The 11,671-nt window shown below is 37.7% G+C and overlaps 1 long non-coding RNA gene across 1 annotated transcript; it reads right to left on the bottom strand.

Annotated features, from left to right (window-relative positions):
- Window positions 1–5,625: 5,625 nt before the first annotated feature.
- Window positions 5,626–11,324, bottom strand: LOC138106014 (uncharacterized). Its single transcript, XR_011148871.1, has 4 exons — window positions 11,193–11,324; window positions 10,242–10,342; window positions 9,184–9,265; window positions 5,626–6,041 (listed from the first exon to the last, which is right to left on the bottom strand). It is a non-coding gene; the product is annotated as an uncharacterized lncRNA (long non-coding RNA).
- Between the last annotated feature and the right edge of the window lie 347 nt (window positions 11,325–11,671).

Raw genomic sequence — 11,671 nt, 5'->3', positions numbered from 1 at the left:
TCTAAATCCTTTTTCAGTGCTTCCAATATAGTGGAAATATTTTGCAGTATTCTGGGACAATATTACATTTTCAGTGCTTCGTCACAATCATTCTGACCAACCACACCTGTCTCCATCACGTAGCACATGGCTGTTCTGATTGCCTACCTCATGGTTTACCAGGTGTTCACTGCAGGCATTTGGGAGAATGGCCAACATGAAAATTCCTCTGGAGACCTAAGCTAGAAAAACATCTTTTTCTCCCCATTTCCGACTGACAGGTTTCTTAAGACAGTTAAAAATACTGTACAGAATTTCTTCATCATCCTCTCCTATGCTACAAGCTGCCACCACTATTATTCAGATTTTGCATGCTGTATTTTAAGCCTTCTGATTGATTGCATCTCTTGTATATTGTGTGATACAGCTCACCTACCAGTTAGAATGGTTGCAAGTTCCTTGCCATAATTCCTATTAGCTATACATGCTGGTATTAATTGTATGGGGAGAAGTAGATCGTTGCTCTTCAAGGGCTAGAGTTGTCACTGTTGAACTGATTTTAAGACAAGCTGTTTCTCAGAAGACCTGTCATTTGATGCTTAAACAAGGTTAAAACCCAATCTGAAAGGCTCTTTTGTCAGAAGGAATAACTTGTGTTGGTATTTTGTTGGTTTTGAGATGCAGCTTAATTACGTCTTTAATTCCTGAACCACAAACTTTTCTTAAATTAGTGAAGAGAAAAAAACAAAACAAAACAAAAACCCAAGGCTTTATGCCACCTAGAAGAAATTAAAATAAGTGTCCTCCCCCACTAATCTTATTTCAAATCACAATAATAAATATGTTCTGTATTCAACAGCTTTGTTAGCCTGCAGCTGAGGGGAGTCCTCTGTGCAAATGAAGTATTTCCAGCACCGATACTTAACAGCAACAAATTAGCAAGTCCTGGTAAAATCACCAATATCTGTGATGTATCCCAACTGGTGCTATCAAACTGTGGGCAGTTCTGGGAGATTATATGTATCCTGAGTATTTTGCTGCTGGTTAGAAAGGTATCAAGGGAGTTTAAAAATTACTGCAAGTAGAACATGAGTTTGAGATCAGATTTTAAATGATGGACAGGAAAAAGGAAGGAAATACCGAGTTCTGCTTGTACCCGCTAATCTCTGTACCTGAGAGACTCCGCCCTGGTGGTTTCCCTGGCAGCAAGGAGAACACAACAGCCCTACTAGTTCAGACTTCTCCCTGCTGCTGACAGCAAAGGCTCCATATAGGGCAAGGTCCTTTCTCCTGCACTGACCAGTTACCTGCTGGTTAAAATTACACATTTTCAGGAGCTTTCTGCCAGTTTTGAGCTTTATCATCAGGACAAGGAGTTGTAGCAGGACAGGGGTTCCCAGAAGCTGTTGAAGCCAGTTTGTTCCCTGTGTCTTCACGTCCCCATGAAGATAAACTATGTTTCTTGGATGACGTGGGGTGCAGTGGGTGCCATTGATACACATTATTTTCTAGTTCCGCATTTGAAGTCTATTGTATCATCCCTTTTTACCTATGCTCCCTCTCTTGCCTCACTGCTGTATCACTGAACTCACTCAAATTTCTGCTTTGTACCCCTAGTCTAAGAGCCTTTCTGGTTCAGGGTGCTCCTCTGACCTTTCTTTTCCGGAGGAAATCAATAGGGACAGACATTTACAGACAAATATATGAACACTGCGTAGTGTGAATACACTGGTTTGTGTCTTCACAGGTTTAACAGCTGTATGGTTAAAGTCAATATGAAATACCTGAAAACACTGAAATGCAGACATCTGATCATCAAAATATAAATCTGCTATGAAAATGCAGACACTGTTTGCTGGTCTAGGAGCTTGACTGCTTTATAATTTAGGTGCCAGATTCCTACTAATACCTTTAACTCCCACCTCATGCTCATTAATTCCTTTTATGTAACAATTCATGACCCTCACCATTTCCTCACAGTTTAATGACTTCAGAGAAAACCTTTCATCCCATTGTTAACCCCCTTCTTTAGCTATTGCCTTTTGCAGAGAGAACACGGTCTGCTAGAGCAGTGGTGCTCATGTTCCCCACATGCTCTGAGGGAGGATTCCCTTAGACATAATTGTAGCTGTCTACTTTCCCCCTGTGGACAAATCAGTCCCAAACCAGCTCAAGTACAAAGATGCACAGTTGGGAATCCAATTGTGCTCTGAAGTCATTAGCAAGACAAAACACTCCGTGGAATTTAGGCTTTCGGAATCTCCTCTGCAAGGAGAATTTCTAAGAAAAACCTGGCAGTTCCAACTGGGAGAGGAATTCCTTCTGCTAAATAGAAGATAAGGAAAGATTAGTTTAGTGACAACAAGCTTGGAGTTAATGCTCTTCAAGTGACAGTGTGCTCCGTCAGTGACTTCTCTTTCAGAGGACTGAATCAAACTATATATATATAAAAAAATTTATTTTCAAATATTGGCATTTCCTATTAAATAATGCTCTCTTTAACTGGAAACATCTTTTAACAAGAGATACCTGTTGTTCACAATATTTTGAATTACAAGTACTATTATCAGCACTATTAATAACCTTATGGCAGTATTCCAAACTCAGAGCAAAATAATGAAATGCCTATGTTTGGTATATCATTGAGAACACCAAATTTTCTGTGTGGCTTGGCAAAAAAATTGGTCTTTTCCTTCAATTTCCAATTCACAGGGAAACCTAAACTCATGGAAAGTAAAAGTTCCTGTCACAAGGCTGAAAGCAACATGTACTATCAAAAAAAGCCTCCCAGAGAAAAGGAGACAATTCTACCTGTCCCCCAAACAACTAGCCAGTCAGAGTAAAAATTGGAATCTGGTTTATAAAAAAGTCAAATTATTCAAAAAATTTGCCCTTGGATCTCATTTGCCTTCACTGCATAATTCCATCACTAAGTGGCTGTTACCAATGGGAAGAAATATCTGTACACATTAAATTTGTTAGTTATCAGTGCTCATGGATCATTTCATCGTTTGGTTATACTGATGGAAATAACGCCAAAAAGAGCCTGTGTTTTCAATGTTGTTAAAGGGGAATGTTGACATAAATATAAAGAAGAGGAAATATATATGCAAAGCAAAAATTGCTTTTCCCCTGGGCTGGGCAGGAGGAGGGAGTGGATAAAACCATCCAAAAAATCCATGTCTAACACTTTAAACAATGAAAAGAAGCACTCAAATTCTTAATGAAATCATGTCATGAAAAGGATGAAAGTGTTAAGGTTACACTTGCAACACAAATTGCACTGCAGTTGATGGGGAAGTCATTACTTTGGCCACTTTGAGCAAGATTTTTTCTTAGTAAGAGTCACAGTGGGAGTGTTGAGCATGCCTTAAAATGCGAACCTTATGTAAGTTCTTCATTGAGAATCACACACTTCGTAGGCGAAGCAAACAAACAAAACCAAAAACCACCACCCCTTCACCCTCCTTACTCCAGGTTACAAGAATTTGAATAAAGAAGAAGTGGAAGCTGAGGCAATTTGAAATTCGGCTAAAGCCAAGTCAGAGGACTCTCACAAAGGCAACCTGTGCTGGCTCAGGAATTAAATAACTCTGTGACCTCCATTTTCTAGGAACAATGTTGTTCTCTCAACTACATTCCTTTTTTCCAAGACGAAATTCTGAAATATTCCTAGATTGGAGGGATAGTTGATGTAACATTCTTATCACTGCTTTTAAATAATCTGTAGATTATACTTTTCATTTTAAGTAATTTATTCTGTGTTTATTAGAATGAATAGGCCACATATTTACCTAGACTGGCTGCATTACATTGACCCATATTTAAAAATTGGAAGCAAACTACTGTTACTTCATTAAATGGCAAAAATTTGGGGAAAGAGGATTATTGTTTTTATTGTTGTTATTATTATCTTCAGATACCATTTAACTAAGAGAAGAAATTATAAAATAAAACCCAGGTCCTTTTATAGGTTAAAATTTGGCATTTTTTTGGCCAGATTTTAAATTAGTTTCTTCCTCACAGTTCATTTGAAAGAGTTGATTTTAACTACTGTATGAAAACAAAATTGCATCTGTTTCACACAAAAATTATGTTTATTTTGGCATAGCTTTCAGACGGAGCTACCCAACAGGGGTCCCACCCCAGCTGATGAGATGCTCCTCTGGGGCTAAAGCTCCATTGCAGTGAGTTTCAACTTTCCTTGAAGCAAATGACCCACAGCAGGTTTTATTTCAGCCTTTTATCTTTTTGTTTGTTTGGGGTTCTTTTTGTTTTTTGTTTTTTTGTTAACTTGAATTGTTAGAAGTTTAATTTTTTTCTGTCCATTTTCCAGCATCAGCCTACTAACCACAGTGGATCTGTGACTGCTTCATGAGCAACAAAAAACCCATTTCAATAGGATACAGGTCTCCAGAAGGCTCTTAAAATAACCACATGTCCTTGAGTTGATCCCAGTAAGCCAGTGCTTATGGTTCAGAGCTCTTAGAGCTCTCAGGTTCTTGCACTGCAAATACATTCATACAAATTTAGGTGAGTATGAATAAGACAGACTTAAAATAATTTAGATTCTGCCTACCAGTTTAAGTGGTCTCTTCTGGGCAGTTAAATTTATTTTGGTTATGAATTGATGTGTGTTTCTTAGTGTGGAGAAGGTCTGGCATGCTGGTAAGTTCTTAAGGTGGAACCGTGTCCTGATAGAATTAATTAATGTTGCTCGTTCATTATGTTAATACCAATGTGTTAATACCAATGTGTGTGACAAAAAAAAGAAAAAGAAAAAAAAAAAAGGAAAAAAAAGGCATGAAAGGACAATTTAAAAAAAAATCAGCAGGCGGGTGGATCTGAAGGCTTTTCGGTGTGAGGCTGCTATCTGTAGATAGTTATCTCACATGGCAGCCCTGTGTTTTAAGAAGCAGAAAAGTTTTCAGTTTGTGATTACATACATATGGTAGCAGAAGAGGCCCTTGGGGCTGTTGCAGAGACCTCACAGGAAGCTCAGAGCTTCAATCCAGGGCATGGGGGAGGAGGAGGGATGCATGGAACTCAAGACTCAGAGATAGGAAACAATTATCATTCAGCTGGCAAAAGGCTAAAAATGTCCCTCAGCAACATTCCCGGGATACCCCAGAGCAAGACTTGCCAGTGGAGGGAAGACAAAGAAAATGGAAACTAATTGTTTCACCCAGGCTGAATTTCACATCCTATTACAAACTCTAGCAAACCCTATTTTCAGTGAGTGGGTGCTCCAAAACACAGTTTGAAAGCAACAAAAACTAGCAGCAAATTTCGGCATGTTTAATTTTGAGTGACATGCTCATTGTGTGGCTAACTTGTGTAGTCTGGGTAAAGAAATAAGCATCATATGGGCTAAGGATATGATTTATATAAATCCATTTCTAAGCAGGTTTTGGGGCTGACCTGGTGCTTTGCAAAGAAAATGAAGAGTTAATAGTTAACCTCGATAATTTAGAAAATATATAAAGTATCAAAATATTATTTAACAAGGAACTAAATGACTAAAATTTGCCATAAAAACAAAGTTTTGAGAAATTAATATTCTTTATTGTTTGACAGTGAAAAATGTTTGTCAGGATCAAAAGTAATCGTCAATGCAGTTGGAGAATTGAAGAACCTATTATTTGCACAGCTCATCTACATATATGTCAGCATGTAAAGAGGAAAAAAAAAAGATTGGTAATTTCAATGATGATTTCAATATTTCTTTAAATAGTGCAGAAGTGAAAACAAATCTAACAATGGTGTGTGTCTTGTGGAAGAAAATGAAATTTCTTAGATGTATATGGTTCATGTGGAATATGAAGACAGCCAAACCACCACAAATCCACAGATTTCCTGGGACAGCCACAATTTTTCTCAATAGATGCATTTAAGTGCCATTCCTTCTTTTTTAACAGTTATTTGTGTCTCTTAGTGTTCCTAGAGACTGTTTAAACAAAGATTTCATTTAACATTATTGTCCGTTGTCCAACTATAATAATCTTGAGGCTTCAAGGGTAAAATAATTCATCTCCATCTGAGGAAATCTAATGCGAGAAGATCTACAACAGGAGAGGTTAGGATGAGATTGCTGCCCACTTAAAGATATGTTTTTCTTTTCTGCCTCAACAGATACAAAGATGAGGAGTTCTAATATTCTCCATTTAATTGTCAGAGGCAGATGCTGTAGTCAGAGGAGGACAAGGTCATCAATTTGAATTACACATTAACCTCCTAGGACTGTTGTTTCCTTTCTGACAAAAATTTCTACCAAGTATTGTAGCAACAGAAAAATGGAATAGGGATGATAATCTGTAACTTCCCACCCTCTACTGAATCACTGTCCATTCACTTTTCAGGAGTGTTTTTAAAAAAACATTCATTGGACCAGAATGCTTCTGTTTCTCAATGCCCCACCTCATATTTGTCTTCCCTTAGCAATAAAAATGCTGAATACTATTTGAAGCTTTTGAAAAAGTGGTCTTCAGAAGATATTTCAGTCTTCTACAGTGGACTAAGATTTGTCCCAGGAAGCTGGAAGATTACTATGCTGTAACATCAATGAACTTAACAAAAAATTAATGAATAGTGCTCCAACAGGCTAGTGATCACTATGTTTCATGAGTCTGCAGATCACCATTTGCAATGCTGTGGGTAAGTCTTGGATAATAATTGTCACAAAACTCTGCTACATTCTCAGTCATGGAAAAACATGTGGTGAATATATTTATTTTTTACTCCAGAGATGTCAGTCCTATATTAGCAGGATGTGAACTCAGTCCCATGAGCCCACTTCCATCCATGTGATCACTAACATGTTTCAGCAATCTTCATCATGTTCTGATGCAACAGGACACTTTATCCAAAAGCTGTGTTAACTCATGGGGAGGACATGTTCTGACTGTGCCTTCTACACTGAATACTGAAACATTTCTTAGACTTTCTCCTCTGTCTGTTGTGTAATGCCATTGCCCCATTTTCATCCTGCATTTTATTCTACCACCTTATTGGCCAAGAGACGTTTCCTCCACTGCAATTAATTTTAACATTGGGAACTACCAGTCTTGCTCTCTTGTCTTCAGCATAGAGTAAGCAGGTCTCCAGCTTTGATTTAGAACATTTTCAAAACATTCAGCCTTATTTTTCCAAAATTTAAAGTGTACTTATTGCCCCCCTGAAGATTTAAATGCTTATATCCAAGTACTGGGATGATGCAAGAGGGGAAAAGTTCTTTATGAGCCAAAGTTTGTGAATCTTTTTAAAGGACTTTACTTCTCTGGAAAATGGAATATTTCTGAAAAATAACCATGACTATTTTAACTGAAAAATTCCAGCATTCCACATCACCCAGGCTCAAGGGTCATGCTCTCTCAAGTTTGTCACTCCTCTCAGAAATTTCCTCTGTTCCATGGCATTTATTTAGAGGGCCTGTTAACTCTTAATGTGGTAAATGTCTCAGGAAGTACAAGTAAGGACACACAGTGAATATAGACACAAGACTGCTGTTATGTAGCCCTTCCACCTACTGTCACTTAAAGAATAAAAATTCAGGAATAATAAGCTAAATTACATATTTGCCATCCAGGATGCCTATCCTAGATCCACAAGTGCATTACGACAGATCTCACTAAACAGCATTTTTCTTTCAAGTCCTGATGCGTGAGTAAATGTTCACCTTCAGGGAGATGGCCCAAATTTTTAAGTTTCATTAAACGTGCCTCAGAACAAAACCTCAGTTTCTCAGAAAGGAAACCATATGATTAGTGGAAAAGCATCTTTTGTGCCTAGAGTTCCAGTCTGAATCATTTCCATAGGTAGAGAGATAGTTCCCCAGAACCTGGTAGAAATAGCAATTCAAGATACTTAATTTCTCTGCCTGCTGCACTTGGCACCTGCCTTGTAGCTCCTACACCAGTTGAGTGAGTTACATACATTTGCAACTCATGCAAACCCCAAAATTCTTTTCCCTTTTAGCTCTGGAGCAGACAGAAAAGGTATCAGACATCTTAGGGGAAACAGCAGTGAGCGATGTTCTCCTACATGGATTCACTCACTCATTGATATTCTGTTATTTTGGGATATGCTCTGTGCCGAGTGCTCTTACAGCAGCAGTGCAAGGCCTTTTTTATGTGAGAACACTTCATGAACTGCATGAAGGAAATGGTAATAGCAAATCACAGAGAATACATATTTAGCATATTTTCCATTAATTCCAGAAAGAGCTGAGGGATACTCACAGTAGCTTGGCTGGTTCAAAGTGAGTACTGTAAGCACACAACTGCCCTTCATTCACTCCCTTCCCAAACAAGTTAAGACCTTTATGCTAGAAACATACTGCTCTTTAAAATCTTGAAGTTGAATTCAGCTGGAATTTGGGGGTATAGGATTTTGCTTGTTTGTTGGGGTTTTTTTGTTATTATTTGGTTGGGTTTTTTCCTTAAGAAAACAGGATTATACAACTAGGAGGAAGCATTATCGGTTTCTTGAAGAGCTGCCAAGCACAAAAAACTCAAAGTAAATTTTGAAGTACAACCAGTAGAAAGTGAAATTAAGACTTCATCTCCAACCCTGGTAATATCATTTTGTACCTGCAGTAAAAGGTAATTCCAGAATGCAAAATGCAGGCATAGCTGTCAATGTATATTCTTTTGCCCAAACATTTGTGTGTGATGATAGGAAAGCCAAAAATGGGTTGACTTTGAGATATTCATCAACATATTTACTTCTTTTGAAATTCTGGGTACTCGCAATACCTAGAAAGTTAGCTTTGTGCTTGCTTTATCTCAGTATTTATCCACTAGCTGACAAGAATACTTTCCTACTTTTTAAAGATAATAATCAGAGTAGGTTTGATTTGATTTAACCCATCTCACTTTTCCACTAAGGCAGCTAGATTCTGGCATGGAATAAACTTCTATTTTCCACTTTAAATCCCACTTAAAAATATTTTATATATATATATATATAGGTATTCAGATAGACATTCAGATTTTAAAGTGGGGGTTGTGAAGGAAAGAGATCAACAGCAAGGAAAAGAACAGCCACAGAAAAGATCATCTCTGTACTAAGAATTTCTGCTTTGTTAGTGACATTCAGAAAAACACATATGAAAGTGAAGGAAAAATTTCTAGTAGAAAAATAGATATTATTCCCATATAACTAGTCAGAGATATGTTCCCATTTTTATATTCATTATGCAGTTACCGTGGATTGCTGTGTTATTTCACCACTCCAATATAAGTGACAGCTTTTTGCATGAAGAAACCTGCCTTCAAACTAGTCCATGCTGTGGTAGAATACAAAACAATATGCAAGTTAATTATGTTCACAAAGTTCTCGCTGTTTTACAGTGTATCAAGACAGTTTGATCTAAAGTTAATTACTCTTGAATTTAACTTCCCAGCTGTGATTTGTGTATTGATTTATAAATAAATCTATAGAAGATGCAAAGATTTAAGGCTTTGCTATGTTTGGCCTTCAAAGTCGGTCATTTTTGCTACTGATTTATGTGACATCTTGCTTATCAGTCATGTCCTTCTAACTATTCAGCTAATAAAATTGCAGTTATTTATTAGGGACTATCTTATATGCATTAAATGTCACAAACTGGCAGTAAAGGTAAGTTAAATCAATTGGTTAATCAAAACACCAACACACTGAAAACAAGAACTTAGAAACTGGGCTTCAGAATGCACAAAGAAGTCTTAAACTTGACTTTAAAACAATAAATCTTTGCGGGATTATAGTTTCAGGCACCTGAATAAATCACCTGCTCATTCTACATGCTAAGCACCAATCAGGTCCCAATGACATGAAGGAAATTTTTGAAGGCTAAACATTTTTTTAAAATGAGGAATCTTATTCACATGCTTAAAATAAAGGTTGGAGAATTAGCTGAAAGCATCCACTATTTCTTTTAGTAGCAACATGTGCTATAAAAACAGCTATTAACTTCAAGCTTTGTATATTTTATTTGGCAATGGGATCTTTAGGCTTGGTTGATCTATTACCTTCCACTTAGTTCAAATTAAGAAAGAATAAAAGCTTTTATGAAAAATAAATATTAAAAATATCAGTTAAAACATTGCCTGTCTCTCACCACCCACACTTCACAGCTTTGCACAGAAATACAGCTGAAGCACAATACGTAAAGGAATGGAAATGGAGTGCACCATTTTCCTTCTCAAGCTGCATGGCATGGTGAATGTGAGAACATATTCTGAAAAAAAAAAAAAATTATAAGCAAAGCACACAATACTCACCTTTGTGGAAAAAAAGTAGGGAAGAAAGCCACAGACTAACCAGCACAGCAGTAGCAATCTGTCTTTTCTAAACTTAAATGAGCAACTACCTTAAAAGCATCCTGGAAAGAAATGTCAGCCTTTCAGTGGAAAGTTGAAGTAGGGAGTTAAGCAGTGATAGAATATCTGTAGTAATTTAATTCCTAAAGCTTACTTGCTTGTTAGTTTTATTAGAAAATGAAAGTGAAATGTATAGTCGAGACTTCCCATTTTCCCTCTCCCATCCTCTCTCTCCCTCCCCCTCAATTTCATCCTCTTTCCTAAAAAAAGCCCCACAAACTGCCTGGGACACAGCACACAGATTTTAAGAACCTGATTTGGTGAAAGTATAATTGTCTGCTTAGTGCCCTTAGATTTTAGTCAAGGGACAGTAGTACTAACTTGGTTATCAAAGAGAAAATGGAAGTAAATATGAGGCAGCCCTGCAGGGATTTGATCTCAATGGATCAATGATCTCAATGGATCTCTTCCCACCTCAGGAACTCCATGCTTCTGTAAGTACAGTAATCTTCATGTCCTCTGGTAAAAGGAACCACTCACTCCCGTCCACATGGAGCAGGACACTCCTTTCTACGAAAATCGGTCAGGCATGCGTGGTCTTACCTCATACCAGATGGCTGAGCTTCTTCCTGCCCATCTTTGTTAGAATCTACAGAGACTTTCACTAAACTTTGCAAAACCCATATGGATGGAAGCGAAAGGTTCACTCTGCTTATACCTATAACTTATAGGTAACCAAAGCAAGTGCTTTGAATTGCCCTCTGGAAGCACTTCCCTCTTTCCATTTGATTATTGGAGGACAAAGGCTTTGACTCAGGTACTTTGAGGCACAATCAAGTTAATGGCCTGATTCAGAGCCTGAAATAGCCTGGTAAGTATACCCCACATGACCAATGGGCAGGCTTTCCTCACCTGGTTGCATAGATAATTTTATTTGTGCAAGTTCATTAGCTCTTAATAAAGAACCTTGTCTAGTGCTGTAAAATTGCTTAGCCCAGCCTACATAAAGCAAAACTTTCTAATGAAGTGACTCTCTAACGAGAAACTTTCGCCAGAGCACCCTGCAGATCAAGAGCCCTGAAGGCAAAGGGTGATTATGACAAAATTACACATCACCTAATCAATTAGGTATGATCATGGCAATTGTCCTTACCTGGAAACCATTATGCCCCACATCCCTTTCGAAATTTACTCCTACAGTCCTGGGTCTTCAAGCAGGTGCTGTGACAGCAATAGATCAGCTAAAAGGCAGCAAGGGGTGTTTAGTTACCAGTCACCTGGGGTGAAAATCAGGAGATAGTATTGTCTCAGGAATATGGTTTTTTTTTGTTTGTGACTATGAGAAGTATGTATTTTACCTTGCTGTCCACCTTTAAGTGGAGAAGACTATG

This window comes from Aphelocoma coerulescens, chromosome 2 (genome assembly GCF_041296385.1).
Source record: "Aphelocoma coerulescens isolate FSJ_1873_10779 chromosome 2, UR_Acoe_1.0, whole genome shotgun sequence".
Lineage (NCBI taxonomy): Eukaryota > Metazoa > Chordata > Aves > Passeriformes > Corvidae > Aphelocoma > Aphelocoma coerulescens.
Note: the sequence above shows the minus strand (reverse complement) of the source record. Positions and strands in the feature narration are given on the sequence as shown.